This window comes from Mauremys reevesii, linkage group 3, assembly GCF_016161935.1.
Source record: "Mauremys reevesii isolate NIE-2019 linkage group 3, ASM1616193v1, whole genome shotgun sequence".
Lineage (NCBI taxonomy): Eukaryota > Metazoa > Chordata > Testudines > Geoemydidae > Mauremys > Mauremys reevesii.
This window is the reverse complement of record NC_052625.1, coordinates 36,842,643-36,869,520: the sequence shown is the minus strand read 5'-3', so window position 1 is coordinate 36,869,520 and position 26,878 is coordinate 36,842,643. Positions and strand designations below refer to the sequence as shown.

Sequence of the window (26,878 nt, the reverse complement as noted above, 5' to 3'; positions counted from 1 at the left end):
GTTCTACTGAATACTGGTACTAATGCAAATGTTGATTTAATTCCATTTCTTTGGCTATTCATATAGGGTATAAACAAAGCAATAATCTTTAAAAAAAATAGTATACTTGGAAATGGACAAGAACAAAGGCAACCTAAAGTATTGCTAAAATTTACCAAATAATCTATGGATATAGTTTACAGGAAAAGCCCATGTGGACTTTATTTGTAAGCTATGAAGCACAAGTTGTGCTAGTTTTCATTTAGACAGCAATACATTCATATGATTTCCATACCTTGATAATTCAGTTTATCCAGATCATGAATAAATTGCAAAATTTATGTACGTAAACCAACTTAAACTGTGATATATTAACATACCAAACATAATTAGAGCCACATAGCATTTAGCTGCAACACCCACACTCATGGGATGAAATATTACAGCTATAAATCCCTTAAAGGCTTGTGCTTATGCAAGCTCATGGATTTATAAATGCAAAGGAGGTTATGTTTTTAAAGTTTGTCCATTTATATTGTTATTGAGCTTCTCATTTCCTACACATATTAAAATCCATTATAAAGAGAGGGTTGAGTATATCTTTTTCCTTCCTCCTCTCCCCGCCACCCCATGATCTTTTCTTTAATCAGTTGGCTTTTCTGCAATACAGTTTGCTTCAATTACACAGAATTATATGGTTTCGTCAAGTAAGTTTCTTATTAAAGCATGGTGTGTATATATGCCCTCTCCCCACACAGTTGTTATAAATTGCACAACCATGTGAAAATTGTGCCCCCTTAAGTGTTCTATCTATCTGCTGCTCACAAGTACCCGAGGATTTATTCAAAAATTCCATATCCCTCAGATTCAGTCAACTTGCCAAAAAGTTATTCTCCCCTCCCCCAACCGTCAACATTCAGAGACATGAAAAATAAATTCCTTTTTTTCCCCAAACTGAACATCTTCAAAATTGTATCACCTCAGCCTAGAACTTAGTGTAGTGTTCACAGCTCCTAGCGGGCAAGTGTAAGACAGAGTGAGTGCTTACTAACCCAAAAACTTAGAATTATAGAAATGTAGGAGTGGAAGGGACAATAAGTGGCCATTTACTGCATCCCTTTGCACTGAGGCATGATTAAGTAGACCTAGACAATCAGCGACAGGTGGTTACCTAGTCTCACATGAAGCATGCAAGGGTTCTTGAGTTTTAGGATTCACTTGGAACTTTTTCCTAAAGCTACTTTTGTAAAATGCAAGATGGGCTCCTTTGGCAACTTTAGAAGGGGAATTTTCAAGCTGGAGACTGCAGCAAAAGGCATTTTCTCCTGAGACAGACTGCCACCTCCCTTAAAGAACAGTGCCAAACCAGAAAATCCACACTTCAAGTGTGTTGCAGGTACAGGTACATCCAGAATCTCTGTAAATGGAAAAGCTATGGGGCTGGAACATTTTGTGCGCTACTGTTGGATAGGGGTTGTCTCTATGAAATCCTTTCCCCCTGTCATTCATCTTCAAGGCTACCTGTGTGGTTGAAAACATTTGGCACTGATACAAACTGCCTACTGATAAATTCCTACATCCAAGTGGGAGACTAAAGGGGTCTATTATTTCATGGATTGACAAGGTGCAACTGGACCTTGTTAACAGGCACTGGATGAATTGTTTTTCCACACAGTGAAGGGTAAATACATCCCTAAGTTTAGAGCAGAAATATGGTAGCGTGGAAACATGCTCCATTGTCTTTTGCAGTTAACCCTCTTTTTGCATTTTTAACAGCTGGCAGTGTTCTGTAGCTCTTCTAAGATCTTATATTCCTAGCTTGTTCATGAATTATAAAGGAGTCTTTCCAAACAGAAAGAAAATTAGAGAAGGAACACACTAGGTAGGTAATGTATTTTGTCATACTAAGACACTTGAATCCACAGTAAGTCATGGAACAATAGTATATGATTTTTAAGATATTAATAAAACATAGTAATCCAAGGGATCATTAGATATTGGGGAAAACAGAGATCAAATTGTCAACTCAGGACAGGGATGGAGTACTACTCCATTTGCAGAGTGTCTTACATCATGGGAATCCAATCTTGGTTGGAGGCTCTACTGTGATAAGTAATTTGGGTTCCAGAATTCCCAACAGGAAAGTGAAGCCCAGGTCCAATTGCATTCTGGAAGGATGCGTTCCTGTAGTCCTCAAGATAAAAAAAAAGGAGTATCCTTTGTATCTAGACAGTGCCTGGAGTATCCCAAATGAAGATACAGAGCTGAAAGAAAGCTGAGGTACTGTTTTAGCCTCTGATGGTGCAACAAGCTCAAAGGCTTCAATTTGGTGCTGGCTGAGCACAAGGTTCCAACCACATGGTGCTCACTGAAGGACTGAGCCCTTAGTGACTTTCAGGCACTGTATTGGAGGATAAAAGGACATTAGAAACAGCCTGGTTGGACATTTAGTTGCAAGAGAGTTAAGTATTGTTTTTCCCTTGATTTTAATTAGTCTAACCAAGCCAAGATGTACACAGAGGTAGAGATCCTTCATGAGTGAGGGAATGGAAGCTTCTCTAGTATTCCCTGTGAAATTTAGTCGCCATGCTATGGGGGGGAGAGGAGGGGGAAACGAAACAGTACTTTTAAGGAGTTAGCGAGTTGGTTAATCTAGTAAAGAAATCCAAGGTATCCAAACTGCCACTTTCAGATAATCCAGTGAAGAAATCAAATGAGATTTGAGTCCCTTGTCTTTAACATACTCCCTTGAATGGATATTTAACCAAAGTCTAAGATTTACATGAATAGAGTCAAGTTCTAAGGCACTTACCCCATCCACACTCAAGCAAACTTCCATTCAACATGGGCTAAGTTTGGTCTGGCCTAGTGTTTTTGTGTTAAATTTGATTAAAGAATAACTTTTGGAGAATAGAGATAGCTAGGCTTACAGAAACTGTTGCTATGAATACAACCACCAGCCATAAGGCCTCTCCTGAAAAGCGGAGCACAACAACAAAGCTTTCTTCCCCACCCCATTTGCTTAAAATTTAACCTGTCAGGAGCGTCAAAGTTCTTTTATTACGTATTTTCCTGTGGCACATGCTGAGAACAGAAGCCACCATGATGCAGTCTGTATGTCATTAGGTTTTTACAGCCATTTAATTGAATAGAGGCAAATTAAAACATAACCCTTCAATGGCTTTGTATTGTGCTATGCTCTCTAAAATTAAACACATTTGTGGGGATGTCCAAGAGCTATTCAAGCATGTACCCATATGCACAAGGAGGAATCAGTAAGTCAGATATTTATCTGGGGGGCGGGGGAAGGAAGGAGACAAATCTTAGGTACATCAAGCTGAGAAGCATGGTTAAAAAACTTTATAACAGTGGATTTCAGTGGACAGACATTTAAACATGCCAGGACACTGGTCTGGGACAGGAACAATTTATTTTCTGCAGCAGCTTGCTCATCCTCTGGCGCTGATCCTATTCCTATTAAAGTCAGTAGAAGCTTTGCCCGATGAGGCCTGGGCCTCAACCTCTTGTTTTGTTTTTCCTCTTTTGAGGACAGTTTTGCTATTGAAAAGTGACATTAGAGAAATGTATGCTGCCTGAGACATGAGAGTAAGGCTGTTTTCTCTACATTTCAGCTTTATGCATAAAAAGTGTTCTCTAGCCTGTCTGGAGGATCACTCCCTATGAGCCACGTTAAGGTGGCTGCTGTTACAGAACCACATGCACTTTGCCTTTGCCTATATTCATTCTCTCCGATCTAAACATAAATCACTCCAACCAAAAAAAAGTTTGAATAAGAATTTCAGATACCAAGTGCTATGTGGGGCTTTGCTGTTGGTCCCTGGCGTTGCCCTCCAGACTGGTGGTGGACTGAGCTGGAGCCCCCGCTCCACCTCCCCACACACACACACTTGATATTCATGTCCCTACGCAGACCTCCATAGGGTAAGAACTAAACTGTCTCATTTACATCAGTAAATATCTTTTCATTTGTCAGGGGCCAAATAAAATGTGATTATTAAGAGCAAAGTCATTACTAATGTTTCGGCAGGCAGCCGTGTTGCTCCTTTAGTGATAAGGGAAGAAATGAAGTAATTTGATACAATAGTGTTAGGCACCAATTACCTATGCTTACCAACTGCTATGGAAAGAGGTGCTCTGAAAGTCCAAGAAAGTTTGTGTTAAGAACACGGCGACAAGGAAAAAGGAAAAAAAGTTGTATTATTGTAAAATATGGTGAGCTAATATGCTCTGAAGGAGGCTGCCATACACAAGATGTGAACAGAACTGAATGATCAGATCTAAAGTAAACCGATAGAATGTCTGTTTACACTGTTGTCCATGGATGCTAAAAACTGATCCAACTCATTGTTGCAATAGGAAAGTTTCCCACGGGAGTTTGATTACACCCTTAGGAAAAGTCTGTTGAGAATTAATACAAGCAGATTTCCTCACAGTCTGAATGCAAGTGTTATAACTATGTATGTAACAAATGAGAATGATTTGGTGACTTCCTTACGTCTAAATATACAAGTGGTCCACAGATCTGGTGATATCCAGTACCTTTCAGAAAAAAGTGTTTGAGCTTGACAGTATCTGTGTATTGTTTGTCATAAGTTACAATTAAGTGGAATTTGTTCACTGCCTTATTACATCTTCTGAAGGAGAGCAAATGGTTTTCCAAGGTAAAAAGATTAATCTAAAGATAAATAGATCTTAAGTGTCTATGTATGTCAGGTGTAGAAATGAGAGTACCATTTGTGGAAAGTCTAAAATAAAACTCCCCCTACCAAACAAGAACACTCCAGAGAGTTGGATTGCATCACAGAAGAGGCCATCCAAATAGCCTAAGAGAATCCGCCCCCAACACACCTTTCAAGATGTGTGTGTGTCCTACACAAGGCTATGCCACTGTGTGGCATACCTCATCTGGTGCACCAAATGGCCTAAACAACAACTATGTGGATGAAGCCTAACAGGCAAATCAGTACGCTTTTGAATGAACTCATAGAAAAAAAAATGGAGACAGAAACTGCCTATCAGCTGTGGTTAGACACTTTTTTTTACAAAAGGACCATCTCTCTGTCTGACCTCTCAATCCTCAGCCTCAAAGCAAACTGTAACACCTTCAAAAAGCAGCCTGGGAACTTACATTCATAACTGATGGATACTAAAAAACATGGACTTAGACACAGGTTTTATGGTGCATTACAACCATGTGTTACACCCCCACTGCCTAATAGACCTCCTTAAAATGAGGTGGACACCGAATACTTCTGCAGAGGACAAAGTAGGGTTACTAGGCAGCAGAGAGGTTATAATGTTGTAATGAGATTGAGGCCAGGTCTACACTACGAACTTACATTGGTATAACTACTTCATTCAGGGATGTGAAAGAGCCACACCCTGAGTAACCGAGGTATACCCCAGAGGTCGATTAACTACACTAATGGGAGAAGCTACAAGAGCATGGCAAACAATTCTTCAGGCTGCCTTTCTAAAGAAGTAGTTTTGGTTGGCAACCTGACTGCAACCCCAGTCATAATGTGGCTTTGCCAGAAGATCAGATTGTTGATCAACATGGAGAATTAGGACCCAGAATCTTTTTGTGAATGATCACATGGCAGTCACGCACATCTGCCATACCAGCCCTTGCCAACTGCAGCACAGCAATATGAATAACTTTGCAAAATTAAGGAATCTATATTAGATAATGTCTTGGGGAAGAAAGTACAGATTATTAATGAGGCCTACATCCCCATTAGTTCCCCACCAGAGAGGCTTACTCTTAGCAAAAGAGTATGGTTATATGGCCCAGATGACTTTCTAGTGGTACAGAAACCAGAGCTGTAATCTTTTAGGTTTCCATGGAAAAAATTTCTGATGACTAGAGACCTTAGAAATAATTATGCTCAAATGAAAGCCTGGCTACAGCTAAAAGCTGTAGACCAGACTATGCTGTACTAACATTTGCATCCATGATCTTCTATGGCAAAGCAAGTTTTGATTGAAGTGATCAGGAAGAAAGAAAAAAAATCCACCTCAGAACATTCTGTATTGCAAATTGAAGGTTTAGGGAAGGAAACACAGCTGAAAGACAGACTGATCCTGACAGCCATTTTCTCAGAGAATCGGGAGACATTGATTTTTGTAAAAACAAACACATTGTGCATAGGCCATATATTCCAGAACACTGAGAAAATTAAAGCTGTTTGCTAATGACTGAAAGGTTAAGTAATAAGTTGGCAATGGTGTTTAGACATTTGTGATGTCATGTAAATATTACCTACCACAAGCATTCTATGTTATTGCCAACTCTGGCTTATGCTGACCCTACTAGAACATCTTCCCTATCTCATGCCACAGAGGGTAACAGTCAACCATTTCAAATAATTTCTATTTGCTACAAAAAAAACCAACCAACCAACCAAATAAAAACCACACAGTGTAAGAGCTATCAGTTTCCAAGTGAGTTTGGGGGTGGGGGGAACCCACAGCTGAATTTCCAATTATTTGGCAGGTTCATTACTGCAAGCTATGTTAACTTTTTAATATTAGGTTTCATCACTGCCAACGTGACTAAGTCATGGTGTATTGAAGGTCACTGTTCACAGAACAGATGATTAAATATTTAGATGAGCGATTGTTTGGGTTTTGCTATGGCATAATCCTGGGTGCTTCTTGCTAATCACCTTCAACCATCATTGAGCTCAACAAGAGTGGGGGGTTACCAGAACCTTGGACCTTAACTAGCTCACTGAATCAATGCAAAGTATTTCACCACTACAACTCTCAGTTCAAACCAAGCACAAGTTACATTTGTTGGTTTAGAACTTTATCTCCCGTAGAAACCTCTTCATGTAACAATATCACAGCATTTTCCAAACTGGTTGACATGCTTGGCAAGCTTTGCTCAAGAGGTGCCCAGGTCTAGAATGCAAGGTCATTATGGGTCAGAGAAGATGCCTTGGCAGATAACAGTATATGTGGGGAAACTCACATTGTGCCTAAGCATACTGTGCCAGACTTGATAGTGTGCCATCATTCTCCTGTTTTATAAATAGCAAAGCAATTTATTATGTTCCTGTAAGGGTGGTAGAATAGGGTACTGTGGAAGTGAGAGAATGATGTAGTTAAAACTAGTCAGAATTATTTGAAAAAATGTAAGAGACAAAGCAATTAAGTCTAATTCCTCCCAAACCCATTTGGTTAAGTCAAAAGATGTAGGATGTCCTCCATGCACAGTATTGCAAAATATCTGCAACATTCACTTCGAACAGCATATTTGCTCCCTTCTGCAAGGGACAGAACAAAAACGGCTGAAGCCCTGGGGCAGATGGGGTAGGCACACAAAGAAGAAAGGGAACTATAGTGTAGCCTCCTTTTCCCCATGCCTTCCACTCCATAACCCCCTGTAGTCCTTCCCCAGGCACAACATGGAAGTTCAGAGCAGAGAAACATACTGCACAGCCTTCCCCTTTTCCCCCCACCAGCACCACCACAGTGATGGCTGTAAGTTATGGAAGACCAGTCAGTTGGGATTTGGAAGAGCAGATTGCCTTCTGGCCATTAGCTGGGGGAGAGAGAGGACAGAGACAGCAGTGAACCACAGGGAAAATGACGCCTCTAGCTTGAGATCAGGGAAGTTAACCCAGCCATTGCTCAGGGAGCTCAGGCCTCAGAGCAGATGTGTCCATGTTGCACCACTGCCAGTATCCAGGAAGTGATTTGGTGTTTTAAAAGGCTTCACAGCAAGTGCTCCCCTCTCCGCATTTTTATGCGCTTTATGGAGGTGGAGAGACCTCTCCATCTAGCAGAGTTAAACACCTACTCCTTAGCTTCTCTACCAAGACTGTCATTGTGGGTGGCAGAGTGTTGGTAGTGTCCGACATGGACTGACTGTCACGAAGGTTTGTACAGTGCCCATGCAGTCATTATTGGTACAACTTCAGCTGCCTGTTAGATAGCAAGGGCTTCTCGCTGGTCTACATGAGGAAGTTATGCCAGTACAAAATATAGCAGAGAAGAAGAGTGTCCATACATGAGTTATACCAATATAACTAGTGCTTTAAATTCACACCCTACCCTAACCTAAAGTAACTTCCTCATGGAGAGAAGATCTTAGGCCCCAGGCCTGCATTGAGAACTGTGTTAACAAACACACTTGTGCCCACAAGGAACCCTATTGACTTCTGCTTTAGGTCTCTCAAGTCTTGGTCCCAGAGCAGGAACTGAAATATCTGCTAATTGACAATAATAAGGAAGCAGATCTAGCAAAAAAAAAAAATGCTTGCAGTAAGAAACCAGCAGCAATTTGAACATGAACAAAGAATGGCATATCTTCAATTGCAGAAACTAAAACCTATGGCAGAAGTGGACAGACTTAAGCTCGAATAAAGGAACAATAGGAACTGTATCATCCTGAAGAGCCAGCTCCTCTCAACAGCAAAAATGGGGATAGAATCTATCCAGTTTGTAACAATGTTGGTATGTTTGACTAAGCAGTGTGTGTGTGTGTGTGTGTAACCAAATTTACCCCAACACTGCCACCTTTTATGTAAATGCTTTTACTGTAAGCTCATGTAAAAGGTAACCCCAGAACTTGTGCAGAGAATGTAAAAGTCAATAGTAAGAGCTTCTTTAGGGAAAATTACAGCTTCTAACTTCACTCTCGTTAAAGCAGATTTTGTCAAAGAGGAAGATTTACCAAATTAGAGTGTGAATATGTCTTCCTCTGAGTTTACTGGAAGCATGACTTTAGCCAGAATCCATCTTGAATGGAATGGTGTTAAACATGAAGTTATAGCTGGTGTAAGAAAGTTATTGCCTAAGGATCTTTTGATTGGGGAGGATATTAAAGCTTTGTTCAGTCAGGTTAACCAGTCACAGGAAAGAAGTAATCCTGAATCTGTGTCTATTAGGGGCAAGGATTTGCCTATGGAGGGTTTTTCCAAATGTTTGTCTGAGGAAGATGGCTGGTTATCTGTGCCAAGAAGCAGTGCTTATGTGGAAGAAATTTCTGAGTGTCTGTCTGGTATCTCAGAAGTAAATCTGGCATTAGCTTGGTCTCAGGGAAATGTTTCTCTAGAGCAAATTAAAGTTGGTGATCAGGTTAAAGCCCTAATTGAGGAAAGAAAGGGTATAGTCTTGGTAAGTGATGGAGTGTTGGCAAGGTTAGTGTAATGTGAGTATCCCTATACCTTACTTGTTACCAGTGTGGAGAACTGTGACAGTGAAATAAATGTTCCTGTGTCTGTTAGGGATAATGACTTGCCCATGAAGGGGGCTACCCCAGTCTCCAAGCAGTTGTCTTGGAGTAGCCAAGGATAAAGGAAAGGATATCCCAAGCTGTATGTCTGTTAAAGGTGAATGTTTCTTCAGTTTTTTTCTGTCTGTAAAGCAGATAGAAGAAGCCTGTCAGCCTACGATGGTTGAAAATGTATTGGTTGATCAAGAGTTGATTCTGGATACAACTAAAGCCCAAGCAGGAAGTGGTCCTAAATTTGTGTCTGCTAGGGATGACGACATTGTAACTAAGTTGCATCCAGGTGGTGTCATAACTAGGTCCCAGAGACCAGAAGATTCTGGTGCTTTTATTTTGCCTGTTGCTAGTGTGTTGCTTGGTAAAGATATGACAACCTTGTCTTCATGCTCTCCTTGCACAAGGAAAGCATGAAGGTGATTGACTATGTTATGCGCTGACAGTGTGGAAACTTGTAACAAGGAAGAAAATGCTTCTTATCTTTTGATTATGAAGTCTAGCAATTTACCTGAAAGGGGGTTGTGTAAAAATCTTCCTGATGCCCAGAGGTGATTCTGAATGCAAGTGAAACTGAGAAGAAGTTTGATGATTTGTCTGCTGTGCCAAAGTTGGTTCTGGACATAAATAAAGCTCAGAAAGAATCTGTTGTGGTGCAGGGTAGAATCTGTTGCAGTGCAGAATATTGCAGAAGGAAAGGAATTTCTTGGTGAAGTCTTGAAAGTCTGTGAAAAGGAATTGTTTCTATTGACTCTTAATAGGCCACTGTTGATCGTAAACAGTCTCTATTCGGAGGCAATTGTGTTGTTGCCTAATGACCAAAGTCTTTCAAATGTGTATGAATCCACTAGCCTTGCTTCAGAAAGACCCAGTATGGATAGCTTTGAAAAGATTTCAGATGAAATAAAAATTGTTGGGCAGTTTAAACAGCCCTATAAGTTTAACCAGCTTGTTGGGGAGACAATGTTGTTGGAACATGAATGTCTCCATGTTAATTCTTTAACTAAGAAGTCTGACTCAGGTGCTGAGGAAAGATTGGGTTACTGGTTTTTCAGAACAGAACAGCCTTATAACTGAACCCACAAGGATGCAGGGGAGAGCAGGCAAACTCTCATCTCTAGATATTTTGGATATGACTTGTAGTTTTAGTGGACTTGACTTCTAATTCCATGCGGAAGCAGACATTGATAATGGAAGGACAAAAGAACCTTGAGTCTAATATGCTAGTGAAAATAGATGGTATCTCTTTAAGACAGAGTCCAGTCTTGGAATTGGTAAAGCTTGGGGATTTGAAAACTGGTAAACAGGCTTGTGTCCGTGTTGATGCAAGTTACCTGACTGACTGGGGGAAGAAAGACTTGCCGGTAGCTGTTAGCAACAAGGACACACCCAGCCAGCCAATGGATTCAGTTAAGCAAAAGAGCTCAGATTTTGACCCTAGAGAACAGGGAAGAGGAAAAAAGTTTTATACTAATGGAAGCCACGAGTTAACCCTAAAATACCAAAACCCCAAGGAAATGGTTAAACTGAAAGCTTATGTTAAGTAAGACACTGAGGTCAAGAAAAAGCTACAAAGATTCAAAAGGGACATTGTACATTTTTACAGTTCTTGGTATCAGCAACAAGTTACAATCATTAGCAATAACAGTTTTATCACAAGTGTACATTTACAATTATTTTCGTCATGCCAAGTCTTGTTTAGACTAATCATTCTTTAGGTCAGCTTGTTTAATGTGCGTGGTCTTTTGGAAAGCCCTTGAACATGTTAAGAGAAACCCTTATGATTATGTGGTTTGGTTCAACAAGAACACGCTGTTAAAAAGCCTAATAATGTTGAGGTTTCTCAGCTAATGAATAGACACATTTCTAAAACTTTCCACAGTGGAAAAAAACCACTACCAGCTTGAACTACTGTGCACAAAAGGAAACTGAGGTACAACACCTCACAGCCTTTATGTCTGAATGCCAGAGTAAGTGCTCTATGAAGAACATTAATAGCTATGTTAAGTCAAAACATAGATCAAACTCTGGAATCACTCAAGTGTTTCACAAAGTATGGACTAAGTTTTTAACTTGGGCCAAAGCATGCATCAATAATTTGGCATTACACAGAATTCAATGTAAACACAGCTCATATCAATGTTGAAAGGTTCTTAAGAGGTATCCAGGAGCTCTAATTTTGCCCTTCCACAAAACAGTCTCACATGGCTAGAAAGGGTTAAACATCCTGCAAAATAAATAACCCTCAAAAGACATGTGGAGAGATAATGTTTGTGTATTTACATATGCATGAGTAGGGTCGACAATGTAATCAACAGTCCCTGTCAGTGCTGTATTCTGATAATTCAGAGATCAAATGAACATCCTAACATTTAAATGAATTGTGAACACGGGATATCTCGGTATTCATCTCTTTGAAGTGTACTGTTAATGGTGGAGGAACGAGCAGATGCCCTTATGTTAATTAATATAGCTAAGTACCAGTTTTGGACCTCCTTCAAAGTCATCCTAATTACCTTTTGTTCCCTGAGGAACTCCATCTTATCAAAAGACATGAAATTGTATAAAAGATCCTTTGGTCCAGATTCTGTCATCTCAGCTCTGCTTAGGCTTCATCAGGGGAAGTTTGAGTTGCAAGATTGAGGTCCCAGTTATGCTGGTATGCCCTGAATATGATATTTGGACATTGGACCTATGAACTATTTCTAAAAGAACTCTTTGCAACTACAAGGATCACCATCTCTGCTCTGAATCTGCACCTAAATGAACTGAAATTATGTCTGTATGTATATTGATCTTTTAGCCATACTCTCGTTTAATAAATTTTAGTTTAGTTAATAAGAATTGGCTGTAGCGTGCATTTGGGTAAGATCTGGAATATTCAATAACCTGGGAGGTAATGTGTCTGATCCTTTGGGAGTGATAGAATCTTTTCTTTTATATGATGAAAGAAGATTTACAGAAATTTTTATCATACTTGATGTGGGTACCTGGATGGGGGCCTGAGTCTAGATCATTTTAAGGGAACTATGTTGTTTGGACTTCTGAGTAACTAGTAAGGTAATAAAGAAGCTGTTTTGTGCTGGTTTGGTGAATCTAAGTATTGCAATAGCCACCAGCTTTGGGGATTGTCTGCCCCATTCTTTGCAGTTCACCCTAATTGAGTGACCACAGCTGGCTCCCCACAAGGACCCTGGTCACGGACTCAACACCATTGAGTTCACTGATGTTCTTCTGGATTTAGAACAGCAAGAGCAGGAATGTTAGCTCACAATGTGGTGAGCTAAACTATTTCTGATCACTAGATTAACAGTGACCTTTAGAATAGGCCGTGTTAACAGATTTCTAGGCTCAAGCTTAGAGAAAAATGGATCTCTATCTGTCCATGCTTTAGTGTCAGAGTCTGTCAGGCTGCAAAGGAACCTCTAAGACCTAATGATGCTAGTTGGAAAGGCCAGAATTTGGTTTATATTATTTGGCTGTAATAGTAGATTCAAAACCAAAAACTAACAGCAAAGTTCTCCCCTTTGGTCAATATTTTAGGTCTATTGGGTAAAGTTCTGCTGGGCAAGTCTGTAGTAACTCTGCTGAAATTGGTAGAAAACCATGGTTGCTAACTCTATTGCACATTCTGCATATGGAATTCCTGTTGCATGTATAACACTATCTCTGCCGCAAAAGTAGATGATGTTTTAGATTCATATACCATCTTTCAATATACATATTTCCAAACAGCACTCCTCTACATGGTACAACTGCAGAGGAGTAGATTAAAAGGAAACTAGGCAAGAGACTCCAGGGCAAATCCCACATCTTTTGAGAAAGAGCATAGCTACAGTGTCCATGTAGAGCACACAGGACCTTAGTTTTGAAGATCTTATCCAAATAAGCAATTCAGTGGCTCTCTTGCCTATGTACAGAATATAGATGAGAAGTTACTGGGCCAAATTCAAAGACTGTATAATTCCATTGTAGTCACAACATTAAATACAATTTCATTAAATGGTCATTTTAAAACTGATGCTTCACACTAAAAATCCACATTCTAGCAGCTCTGGTATTAAGCAGTGACTTTTTGGATGTAAAATTCTCCTTCTTTGCAGACATTCTTCACTGGAATCTGAAACAAGCGCCAGTTATATAAATGAATTTAAAATAGCCATCTGCCCACAAAAAAATTGGCTCATGAAGAAGGGATAGCCTACATATAAGAAAGCAGCTGAGCTAGAAAGTCTGAATGCCGAAACAGATTTTTGGAAAAATTATTTTTGGGGGGGTGAAAGAGGGGGTGATAAATACAAGCATTGTGAGTAAGGATAAGATTATATCATGGTGGTCACGGATTGTGACTTTCAGAGACCTCCGTGACATTTTCCTTATCGGCTGCTGCCCCCCATTCCCCTCTGCAGCATGGCTAGGGCTCTCATCCCAAGACTTGGCCTACAGTTGTCCTCCCGAGTGCCCACCTCCTCCCAACCATTCAGACAGGTCACAGGGTAATGCAAATTTGTGTTTATTGCCCGCGACTTACTAAAAATTATGAATTATCTTAACCTTAATCATGAGCTACCTTCATAGAATCCATCTCTCTTGGAACTAGCGAGATATTCAAGGAAAATGTTACCCATGTGGACAAGATAAACAGCTACCGAAAATAGATCCAAATGCAGAATTAGTCCACCTACCTGTGAAGTCTTGAGAAACCTGATGCAGGTGGTGTAAGCTATACCTTAGATATTGGTCGGCGAGTTTTGCTACACAAAACAGGAATGATGAGTGTGCCTCTTATAACAAGAGGTCTTTTCCTTCACTTTGGTGCAAAGAGCTCTGCTCACAGTGGAGAAGTTTTGGTATCACTGCAAAGGGGAAGGATGGCATGCGTCCATGCAGGAGATCCAGGACCTTGCAGACCAAGCAGCACAGATCTACAGGAAGTCAGTAAATCTGAGTACTGATGAGAGCTTTGGGAAAAGGAGTGAAGGCCATATAGTATGGTGACTGAGAGTCACTGGTCATATTCCACCATGGAAGGAGAGCATGCAAGAGGAATAGTGTCTACTGTATCCCCCCAGATGGTAGCATCAAGGGATGCAAAATTACTCTGCTATTGCTATGTGGCATGAGGGGGAAGGATACCTTCCCTCCTGGCTGCTCAAACTGTGGGCTGGGACTAGGATTTGGTTTAAGTTGTGGCTAAGAGAAGAAAAGGTAGGTTATAGGAGTTTGCAGTGTGTGTCATTCTACATGGCAGTGCATCCAGTTCTCTTATTCTCTTCATGAGCAGGAGACCAGCATAACTTGGTACTTTCTTGAACAATCCTTTGCATTAACTTACATCATCCTCAAGCAATATAGAAAGTTGCTCTATAGTGATTTCTGTGTCTAGTTCTCCAAGAAAGTAACTAGCACATATACTAAAATTGGAATGATGCAGAGAAGATTAGCATGGCCCCTGCGCAAGGATGACATGCAAATTCGTGAACCTAGGAAAGGAAGAGTTCAGTCTAGTATTTATTCAGTTCCAGCTGCAGGAATTTCAGGTAGGCAGAATATAATTATCCACAATACAGTTCTACCGTGAGACCAAAATAACACTCTGAACAAGAGTGCCATGTGATTTTGTTAAGTGACCACAGGTGATTTCAGTTCCACATCTCATATGACCCAACACCTTCAGAGAACTGGTAATTCAACCACCCTTTTCTAGGCCACCTGATTTTTTTGGTGTGAGGTCTCCCATTCAAGGGGTGACCAGGCCCATCCCTGCTGAACTCATGAGCATTGATGTGATCACCACCTGACTTAACATAGCTGCATAAATTGATTCCTCTCATTTAAGGAGGAATGAGTTGGCATTATGTTTAAAAGATAGCTCTGTGGCCAAAGCCAGAATTATGCTGATTTTAATGCAGCTACTCTAGCTGGTAACCAAGAGCAGGATCTGGCCCAAAGTGTAACCCAAATGGTACCTAGAGCTTGATTTTATTTACAGGGTTGCACTTCCCCTCTCTCCCCCATCCTCCCCCCAAAGAATCAAGGAGCTGGGAGGTGAGGGGGGAAGGAAAGGAGGAGTCCTACCTAAGCACACTTTTAAAAAGAGCTTGCACTGCAAGATTCCGCTGTTGGGAAGTTTTATGTTCAAGTTGTGCCTGTTTTAAACCAGTGTAATTCTATTGACTTCTGTAAACCTCTGATTTACAATACTAAGCAGGGAGAATCAGGCTCTATTTTCACATTGCTTTTGAGAGTCTATTTAGGAAGACATTTGGCCTGATTCACTATTGCCCTGCCCCCTGCTGTAGTCATATGTTAGTGCTGTGTGCCTGTAACACCATCAAATCAGAACATTGCTTATGTCACTGCTAAATATGGCTGTTGCGCACCCACTCAGTCCTTGGTATGTAGCTAGACCTGTCAGTATGCACCATGTTTTTAAATGTCTAAAGATTATGCTGTCTGCAAGCCTAGCAGCTACCTTGTTCAGGACAGACTATTACAAAGGAGATATGCTGATTTTACTTGTATTTTCTTAATGTAAACTAAAAGCCATTTAAGTCTGAAAGTATCTTTATGAGGAAATTTGGTCTCTGCTGAGAGCTTTCTGCCAGTTCTGGTGGGGCTTGTAGGCACCTAGCCATTAACAACTGATCTGACACTAGCAACTCATTTCATAGGCCACTGAAGTCAGTCATAACTGAAAGCTGTCACCATACAACTCATACAGGCTAGATTTAAGCCAGCAATTTGGAAGTGAGAGAGCTGTAATCCATTAACAATCCCCTGAACAGGTCTCTGATATTACTCTGCATACATGTAACACCTCAGTTTGAAAAATGCATTATATAAATTTGTCTAAATACATGGAGGTACTTTCTATAATCATTGTACTGAAACTAGGGTGACCAGATGTCCCTGATTTTGGGGTCTTTTTCTTATGTAGACTCCTATTACCTCCTACCCGTCCCCCAATTTTTTGCACTTGCTGTCTGGTCACCCTAACTGAAACCCTGAGCAAGAAGTTAGTGTCCCTACTGTACATTGTATTTGGGCACATGGCTCCCTTTGATCTTAAAGAAAGCAGCCCATGATCCCATTCTCCAAGAGTGCTTGGAAAGTTGGAGAGAATGTTGCAGAGGACACAACATGCAGGGGGTAACTTAGAGCTCGACACACCATTTTATTTTGAAGACTCGCATTATAAGAAATCCCTTGAAGTATTAAGATGAATATTTCTATCAGCAGACAGCCTTCCTCTCTGCAGCCAAGGAATTGCTCAGAGTTAAACAAATCCTGGAAGTTAGTTTTAGACCCAGTTTTTAGTGTAATATTTTCGTATTTAGAGGAGTGGTATTTTCCATAGGAAAGCCACAAGTCTGGAACAATATATAATCGTCTAAAATATTTGATATACAGGTCTTAAAAGCTTGTATTCTGGTTTACTTCTCATCAGCCTGCTATCACCATAGGAAGGGTAACAAACAAAAAGTTAAGAGGAACTAGCTGCTGCAACAGATTTACCAAATACAAGATACAGAGTACAATGCTGCCATCTACTGGAGTTTTGCTGTTTGACTGATCTGTCATTGGAGGTATTTATTGGCTTCAATTTTGATCTTGCAGAAACTAAATTTTAAAGGAGTGATGATTTTTGGAATCACGGCCTCATGCAAAGGACAAACCAAAATCATATGCAGTAGTTCTGACACATGAATGTTTAAGTTGTTGTGAAGTCAGTATTGGTTAGGATTTTACATTTAGAGATTTATTTAGAACAATGCACGTCTAAATATTAAACATTCTCAGGAAAACGTGGCTCAAAGCATTCCTTCTGCCAGGAATATCTGCAGGAGTGGGCCTCAGGATCCCCATTTGTGAGATTCCATCATAATAGGGTAGGTAGCTCTGGACACTGGCCCCTGCCCATGTTCCCTGGCACATGCTTTCACTGGGCCCCTCCTTAAGTTTTAATAGGACAGATAATGCAGCCTAATACAGATGAGCGAGTGTCAAGATAGCATTGGCGGAGCATTTGGAGATTTTATACAGCATTATTCAAATAATTAAGCCAACTCTTTCCAGTATTTAAAAAACAAAAAACAAACAAACAGATTCACTTAAGGAAAGTTAAGTCAGTGACCTAAGTAGCCCAGCTATTCCTGTCCTTGCTCCTTTCCCAGATTAACACAAATATTCGGTCCACTCAAATTGCCTACTCCATAACATGCTACATGTCATTTTTAGGCAATTCTGTTAATACAGAGATGGGCTTAAATTATGTTCCCAACCCCAAATTCTGGATCTAGATTCCAAGTTTTGACTTGGAATCCCATCTAATTCTGGAGATCAGTGTTCCTGTTATAATAGAGATTACAGCCTTCTTCTCACTCATACTAGACCACAAGATGTTTTGAATATGAGCTGCATTAATATACATTATTCATGTGTATAAAATTCTCCTCTTCAACTAAGTCAGTGGTATATAAAGCAATTCCTTGACTATAAAGAAAGCAATGTGCCAGTGCTGCACAGTTCTTTATCTGTAATGGCAGCCAGCCATGATATCAAAAGTTCAGACCAGTACAAAGAACACGACAGCTTCATAAGAGTTAGGAAGCCTCCATGTGGTCAAGATAAAACGAGAGCCTACATAGCACTGGGTCTTTAGAAGGAGGAGAATCAGCAACGTTGCAGTGGAGCTCTCTTTTTGGGGGGAGGGTGTATTTGAATAGAAAAGTTTTAAAGCTTTAAAGGAATTGGTCCTGCTTTGAGCAGGGGGTTGGACTAGATGACCTCCTGAGGTCTCTTCCAACCCTGATATTCTATTCTATGATTCTATGAAAGCAAGGGGACCAGGCATTGATCTAATTTTCCTCCATTAGCTTCGGTGGAGTTACTCCCAGATTTACACCAATGCAAGGATGTCAGGATCTGAGTCAGTTTGCCATGTTTGACTTACTATACAAAAATCACTGATGCTTTACCAGATGAAGTGCCAGACATCATGGACCTTATTTTCCAGCACTTTGCATGCAACACTGGTGTAACAGAACAAGCACAGGGTGGGTGTAAAATGTTACTGGAAGAGTAGCAGTTTGCACTTACTTTACATAGGTGCAAGTGCCTAAACAAGCCAGTGGAGAATCTGGTCCCTTCTATATACTTGTACACCAAATTAGGAATGTCACAGAGGCACATGGGCTGAATAGCTGCTTGTATCTAGACATATGAAGGCAAACATTTTACTAACTATCCTGGGGCCAGATTAAATATATATTATGCTACTGTTAATCTAGAGTAACTCCAAATGAGTTATTCTGGATTCATGTTGCATGATTTACATTGATTATGCCTATTTATCAGAAGGTTTCCATAATGCTTTATGAACTAGTACCTAATTTCGGGTGCAACAACAACTCCACTAGAATCAGTGGATTTCTAGAGTAAAGCATGCATAAATCACCTTATCTGTATTTTCAAGCCACCAAGCAAGGTCTTGGTAAACACATTAGCCCTTAATTTCCATTTTTTCCTCTAAAACAGAGTTTAAAGTGTTACAATAGGACTGTTGATTAATCACCATTAACTTAAAACAAATTAACTATTAATATTGTAATTGCAGTTTTAATTGCACTAACAGAACACCAATTTAAAGTTATATTGATTTCAATTACAACAGAATACAAGGTGTACAATCCTCACTCTATTTTTATTTTTACAAATATGATCAGTGTAGAAAAAGTATTTTTCAATTCACCTCAGACAAGTACTGTAGTGTAATCTCTTTATGGTGAAAATGCAACTTACAAATGTAGAATTATTTTTTCCATAACTGCACTCAAACAAAACAATGTAAAAACTTGAGACTCACTCAGTCCTACTTGTTCAGCCGATTGCTAAGACAAACTTGTTTGTCTACATATACAGGAGATAATGCTGCCTGCTTTTTATTTACAATATCACCAGAAATTGAGAACAGGCATTTACATGGTACTTTTTTTTAGCAGGTATTGCAAGATACTTTACATGCAAGATGCGCTAAACATTCATATGCCCCTTCATGCTTTTGCCAGCATTCCAGAGGACATGCTTCCATGCTGATGATGCTCATTTTAAAAAATGCATTACATTTAAGCCTGAATTCCTTGGGGGAAGAGTTGTAGGTCTCCTGCTCCATGCTTTTACCCACATTCTGCCATATATTGTGTGTTATGACAGTCTCAGATGATGACTCATCCTATGTTGTTCAATTTAAAAAAAACCAAAACCCACACACCACCTTTTGTTTTGTCAAATCTGCAAAGAAAAGAAGGTACCAATGTGAGCTTTCTAAAGATAGCTACAGCACTTGACCCAAGATTTACGAATGTGAAGTGCCTTCAAAATCTGAGAGTAATAAGGTGTGGAACATGCTGCCAGAAGTCTTAAGAACAACACTCCAATTTGGAAATTACAGAACACAAACCACCAAAAAAGAAAATCAACCGTCAGCTGGTGGCATCCGACTCAGATGAAGAAAATGAATATGCTTCAGTCTGCACTGCTTTGGATCATTACTGAACAGAACCCATCATAAACTGGAAGCATATCCTCTGGAATGACATGTAAATACCTTGCAACGCTGGCTACAACAGGTGACATTCTAAATAAGAAGCAGAAAGCATTATCTCCCATAAATGTAAACAAATGTGTGTCCTAATGACAGGCTGAGCAAGAAGTAGGACTCAGTGGACTTGCAGGCCCTAAATTTTAGGTTTTTTGTTTTTTTTTAAATTAACATAACTGCACAAACTAATTCTGCATTTGTAAATTGTACTTTCATGATAAAGAGATTGCACTACAGTACTTGTATGAGGTGAATTGAAAAATACTATTTCTTTTTTTTAAACAGTGCAAATTTATAATCAAATATAAAGTGATCACTGTACACTTTGTATTCTGTGTTGTAACTGAAATCAATTTGAAAATGTTGAACATCCAAAAATATTTATAATAAATGGTATTCCTCGATAACAGTGTGATTAAAACTGCAATTAGTTTTTTTTTAAATCATTTGACAGCCCTAGTTAAAAAGCCATTTATTCAGTTAACTGCATCTGTGACTATGTGAAGCTAACATTTTGTACTATAATGAAAACTTTATGTAAATACAACTTAGTGTTCATTAAGATAGTGTAGAAGAAAGCTGAAGTTTATCAATAAAGCAACACCCGCAAAATCCATTCATGTCAACTGTGGTCAATAGTGCTATTAAGCTATAGCTAGAACTTGACTCACGTTATGAAGTTTAGTTCACAGAAGCAGGTTCTTTACTACAAGTGCAAAAGGCACTAGGGTACATAACACCGGAGTGAGAAACTCATGCCTTTCCATTTTTGGAATTTAGGATCATTCAAAAAGACTAGATTTGACTATGCAAGAGACAGGTGCAACTTTTACCTGTCACTTGCAAGACAAATGTCTTGCAGTAGCTGCAGCTGAGCTTGTGATGCTTGAGGCAATGTAATTAGATGTGGTTATTCTTAACTCACTGAAAGGTTTTTAGAAACTGCACTGCCAGCATGTAAACATAAAGCCAAGTTTTATGCTTGTTTGAGTGGGGGCAACTCTATTGACATCAGTGGTGTTTTCCCTATTTACATCATCATCAATTAATGCCATTTAAAATGCTGTTACTAGGCATACAACAGAATTTATTGAACAACATTTGATAGAGAACTATATGCAACATGCTCCCCATCTTGCAGCCTACTGACATTTCTTTAAGTTTGGAAAAGAAACATCTAATGAATATGCAGATTGTTATTAAAAAAGGCTTATGAAACTGAAGCAAGTACAATAAATCAGATGTTGCTGTTTTATTTCAGCCTCATCCAAACCACAATGTTATTGGAAAGTCTTGGCCTACTTTACTTTCCATGTAAACCTTTGAACTATTTATTTTCTTGTATTATTCAGCATCTACATGCTCCAGTATTTTGTAAGATTTTTCCCCCCCACACACACGTTAACACAGAGGAAACAAGCTGGTTCTTAAGATATTCCACTGGAAGCCAACTCCAATGGACTCTTGGGGGGCTGTGGCAAGGACACTTATACTGAGGACAATACCAGAATTTCAAGATCTTTATTAAAACAAATGAAAGGATAAATCAAAGCTATAAAACACAGAGTCACAAAGTAGTAATACAACTCCATGGTCCGGGGTGGTAACACAAATAATCTTTTAGACTAGAAAACTAGCATCCTCTCACCCTTCCCTGTAGGCCTGGTAGTGGGTGACAGAGGACCAGCCTTGTCTCTGGCACGCCCGATGAACTCGATGGCCCAGGTTCCCCAAGTTGGTAGAGATCAACTTCAAGTAGCTAAGCTACATCAAAGCTGAGCTAACAGTTTAGCAGAAGATAGAAAGAGTGACCCCTCTACATGGTGGTTTGCTCTTTTATAAGGTCCTGGCAATGCCCTGGATATTCATATCAGTGCCCAACCTACCATACCCAAATCTTATTTCCTCACCCAGATAAATCTTCAGGTATCACTTATTCTATAGCCTAACATTATTACATTCATACGTGTTAATATCAGCTGTCTCATCCCTGAAACCATTACCTTTGGCCTAAATCATGACTTCCATGTTCTGTTGTGGACCTTGTGGGCTGTTCCAGACTCATGGTAAACATTCAGTTCTCTGTTTGGTTCTCCATTCCATTCCCTAAAGACAAAGCGGTTACCAATAGGTCATTTATCTATGCCAAAGATTACAAACACTTATGCTAATTTGCTTTAGTCATACAGGCCTGTAGGTTCCTTGCATTACAGCCAACTACGATGAGTTATGTATACACACTAGAATTTGGTATACACGAAACCCTAAGAAAACATTATAGTCAAACCAATGAAGAAAACACATTATGCAATATAGCAAACTAGGAAACTAGCCTCCTGGACTACTGTGTTGCATTATGCAAGGAACCCACACTGTAGGCAACACGGTATGATGGGGATCATACACCCAGATTATTATTTACTTCCTAGGAAAACAAAGTTACTCTTTGTACCTTAACTCCACAAATATTGTGTCCTATAGATCTGCCATGCCTTCATCTTCCCTTGTGATGCTCACACAGGTGAAGTCCTGGTGTATGCTGTACATTTTTTAAAATATACATTTGAAACACCTTTACTTGGGCTATTAATCTAAAATCAATGAGTGCATTCCTGCTAAGTGAAGGACCCAGGCCACCTTTGGAGGTTACCATTGTGTGGTAATAGTCCAGATTCTGCCAACTTCACTTGTGCTTATACCTTGCTTCTTGAATAGTCTTATTAACTGCTAAAAAAAGATACTACTCAGCATGCATAAGGGAGGCGGAATGTGCCCAGTTGCAGTTAGTGCATGCTCCATTTTCAGTCAAGCACAAGTTTTGGGGTGCCTTAGTTCTGATCCCCACCAAAAACAAACAAAACAAAAAACCATTTCCTATAGTTTGATCATTTCAAGGTATTTTGAATCAGTAACTAGGTCTCCACCGTTAGGAAGCTATCCAACCACTCCTTGCCTTCGGTGTTAGCAGCCAAGATCAAAACTACTAGGTGGCACATTGAAAGCAGAGGGAATGCAAGAGGACAGTAGATGTTTCAATATTTATTTATTTTTTTAAATAAGCTAAGGGGGGTATGATGCATCCAGTCTTACTGCCAACTGTTTGAATGTATCCTAGATAGTGAAACATTTAAGGAAATAGAAGTTAACAATAGAAAGATTGTATTAGGTATCTACCAGAGTAACATTAACACTAGCCTGTATGTATCCCAACCCAGCTGTGGCACTGCACAAAGTCCCCCACACAGATGCCTGCCAAAGATAGCAGTAATCTGTGCACTGTGTAGGATGTGTCACCAGGGTACGTATGCATTTGAAGTGCCCGACCCTGGCTCCGGGTCCTAAATGTTGGCCTAGGATGATCACTCCAGTTTTAGCTGAAAAAAAAAATAAGTTTGCATTTTGGGAGTGCCAAGAGCAAGAAGGACCAGAACCACGAGATGGAATTGTTCCAATTCCTTGCATACACCGGGGGGGGAAGGACGACTCAAGTTGGCCTATATTATTTCCTCTAATTTGGGCTTCTATTGTCAACCAATATTTACTGGTGAATCCTGACAGATCAAATACTTACTGCAGTATTCAGCAGTAGATCATACTTAAAAGCTATACTTTTACCCTATGCAGCTCCTGGTTTCCTTGCAGTCAGATGGAAGCTTCCCACTACTTTGGGGCCAAATTCTATCATTGACTTCAGTGGATTTTCACCCATGTATATTAGCAATGAATTCTCTCTGTCAGCTTCACAGCTAGGTGTAATGAGATGAGTTGGTGTTGCTTTTAAGCAATGAAGCAAATACCTCTGTCTACCTCACAATTCTTAGAAAGGGCTAGATTTTCCAAAGGAATTTTCGAAAAGCACCCAATCAGATTAGGCACTGAAGTCTCTGAGGCAAGTTTTATCCTTAACCACAAGCCATGTTAATGAGCCCAATCCTGATCCTAGAGAAATCAATAGCAAAAACATAACTGACTTAAGTTCAGACATCTAGTTACTTTACCTTTCATAACATTTAAAATAAAAACATGCTTGTTACAGCAACCACATCCATGGCTTGAGAGCCAATATGTTTCAGGATTGATTAGGCTACAGATAAAGCAGCAGCATAAACTAGTGCTACTAAATCAAATTCACCTGTCATTTACTGGGAGTAGCTTTTTAAATGCTTTTTGCATTGGTGTAGCTCACTACATAAAATGCAAAATATTTTAAGAACCAGGGCCCAGATATTCTGAGGTATTTAGGCCCCTAAAGATACAACTAGGCAGTTCTGTAGAGCCTTCTGGATGCCTAAGTGAGTTAGGTGCTTCTGAAAATCCCACTAGACACCTAAATATATTTGAAAAAAATCTGGCCCCTGGTCTCAATCCTGATTTTTTAGATGTATTGAGCAAGTCCATTTTCATCACCAACTTCAGTTGGAGTTGTAGGTCTCAGAAGGTCTGAAAGACAACAGCTGTTTGAGAATCAGTACACACTTTGAAAGTTTGATTGTGTCACTTAGGGCTAATCGGTGGCAGAGTTGGCTCCTGGATTTGTTCTCAAGTTCTATTCTCAGTCCCTGTCTACATTAAAGACATTCATAGCAGCGTAACATTAGGAGGCTGCACTAGCGCAGCTGCATCAATGTAGATGCTCTGTACTGGCACAAAGCAGAGCTCACTCCAGTGTGGTTACATCCATGTTACACGGCTAGGAATTTAATTTAGCCACGGTCTGAGACTAGACTAGCTCCTGGATTTTGTTCCCAGTTCTGCCACTGACTTACTACAGAGAGCTTCACCCAGGAACACTTCCTTAATGTAGGCAGGCCCTCCATTTCTGTGGTGTAGATCCAAACTAACTAACTGAGTTACTCCACAATAACTAAGCAGAATTTGGCCCCAGGTCTCCCATTTTTCCACCCAATGAACTTCCTCTCACTTGTATTGGTGTAAAACTCAGCTGCAGTCAATTATGACAGATTATACAGATGTAAGCCAGAAGATAGCTAGGCCCATTGTTTCTACTGATAATGCTTAAGCGGGCTTCAGAATTGGATTTCACTTCTGTGCTGTACATTTACAAGGCTTCATAGCCTACTTCACCTTTTTCACATTCCATTTTTGCTAAGGGATCCATATTAAAATGTTCAGAAAGTTCTACATTGAGTGGCAGGCAACTGAATTCCAGTTATTTAAAATACTTCCTCTGGATAAGAGTTTACAGAATATTTTTAGTCTTCCACTAGTCTTTGTAGATCCAATTTTGCAGTTAGACACTTAAGATTGGTGCTGAGTAAGATCATAAGTCGGTTAGCTCATGAATAGAGCCTCTCACCTGCAATGTGCAGGACTGACTCAACTTTGTCACCCAACCCAACATCCCCATAAGAATTTGTAGTACTCTCCTCTGATTTACCTTTGTTGTCTGCTCTAGCTTGCTTTGCTCTGAGGCTGTCCCAAGGCTTCCAGTTTCTAGGCTGCACTGAGACTTCTTGATGAAGCCAAAAGTCTTTTTGCACCTCAGAAGTAGAGCTAAGCACCATGAGTGACATGAAGGAACAAGCTGGAAAGCCAATGACTGGTCAGTACTTTTCACATTTCCCTTTCCCTCCTACAACTGTGTGCTCAATTCTGCAGCCATTCCCAGCACCAGCATTAGCGTTTACAGCAATGGAGATGCCCTCACACCGCTGCACAGATATAGGTGACCACACAAGGTAGAAGGAAGGGGGAAGAGAACCCGCTGTCTCCACACTGTAGGAGTAGCATGGGAAATCTTGGGCTTCAGTCTAGGTTGCTATTGCTACTCCTGTCCCTTAGTGGAGAAGTCAACAGGCTGATGACCCAGACTATATTCTGCAGTCACCATCACAAGTTTCTATAGGTGAACACAGTTGGCTCTTACCATTACCTTGCTTTGGGCAAAATATATGTTCACACCCCAGAGTCCATTTTTCTATAAATGAGTCTTTTTAAAGCTACTGTGCTTTCCTCTTGTGTTTGTACTTCCTTCTCCTCTTTCACTCCATTTTCCCCTCTGTTATTTTCTTGCTATATCTTTTCAGTGGATTTCTTCTCAGTCTCCTGTGTGGTACTCTCTTCCATCGTCACCAGGCTATTCCTATCTTTCCTTATTAATTCCTCCCACCTACTTACACCATCTGCAGCATCCCTTTACTCATCTCACCCTTCACTCAGGCTCCTATCCCTCTATTACATGCTTTTAGCCCCCAATGAAATGCACACTGCCTCCTCACCACTCTTATGTCCTTTTGCCCCAGTCACGCTCCTCCCACTGCCCTTGTCCCCCATGGATAATGCTGTAGTCATGTTAGGGCACTACCAACAAGGAGACTCCAGAAGTTCGCCTGCATCTCCACACACTGTTCCTGTCCTCTTCACAGAGGCTTTTCCTCTTCCTTCCCCGTTGATTACCCTCTCCTCGTCTAATAATACTATGGAACTAAGCAATAGCATGGAGAGCGGCTTGGCCCTTTGGCAGCACAATTTAAGGGGAGTTTCCGCTAATGCCAACTGCTCTGGATCTGATGTGTGGACAGAATGCAGTCTGTAGGGCTGTTAGTCTGACACCGTCCACCAGCACGGAAGTCACAAACTGCTATGAAATCATGTAATGATCTCATTTAGATTCTATCCATATCACTCACTTTAAGTGGCACCAAATGATACGTGTAACTTGAGAGATAAGTAGGAGGGGATGGCACACACAGAAACCCATCTATCCCTCCAGTTATTAACTTGGCCTTCTATCTAACCACTGGAATGCATGCCTATTGTTTTCTGCCGTGCGGAACACACAAAATAAGTGTTTGGCACAATGGCAAGTGACTATTATTTTTAGGAAGCCTGGAACCGCTGTCTCCTCCCCCTCCACTTCGTGTTTGTGTGTGATCATAGCTCCATCTGTTGGAAAACGATAGAAAGCACGGCCTGACTGGAAATAGTGCTTCATTGCATAAGCCATTACGCAGAGGCCTCTGCATAAAGTGTAAGATTCGTGATATTGGATACTATGGCTTCAGGACAGCCAAAGGGTC

General features: G+C 40.2%; 1 long non-coding RNA gene and 1 other non-coding gene across 5 annotated transcripts in view; one reads left to right on the top strand and one right to left on the bottom strand.

Moving 5' to 3' along the window:
- Positions 1 to 26,878, bottom strand: part of LOC120400198 — a 152,484-nt gene that overhangs the window by 120,871 nt on the left and 4,735 nt on the right. For all 4 annotated transcript variants that reach the window (XR_005595591.1, XR_005595590.1, XR_005595592.1 and 1 more), the window contains exon 2: positions 21,842 to 21,944. This is a non-coding gene — a long non-coding RNA (uncharacterized LOC120400198). The remainder of the gene's footprint in view (positions 1 to 21,841; positions 21,945 to 26,878) is intronic.
- LOC120402466 lies at positions 14,621 to 14,732 on the top strand. Its single transcript, XR_005597249.1, has one exon. It is a non-coding gene; the product is annotated as a U6 spliceosomal RNA (small nuclear RNA).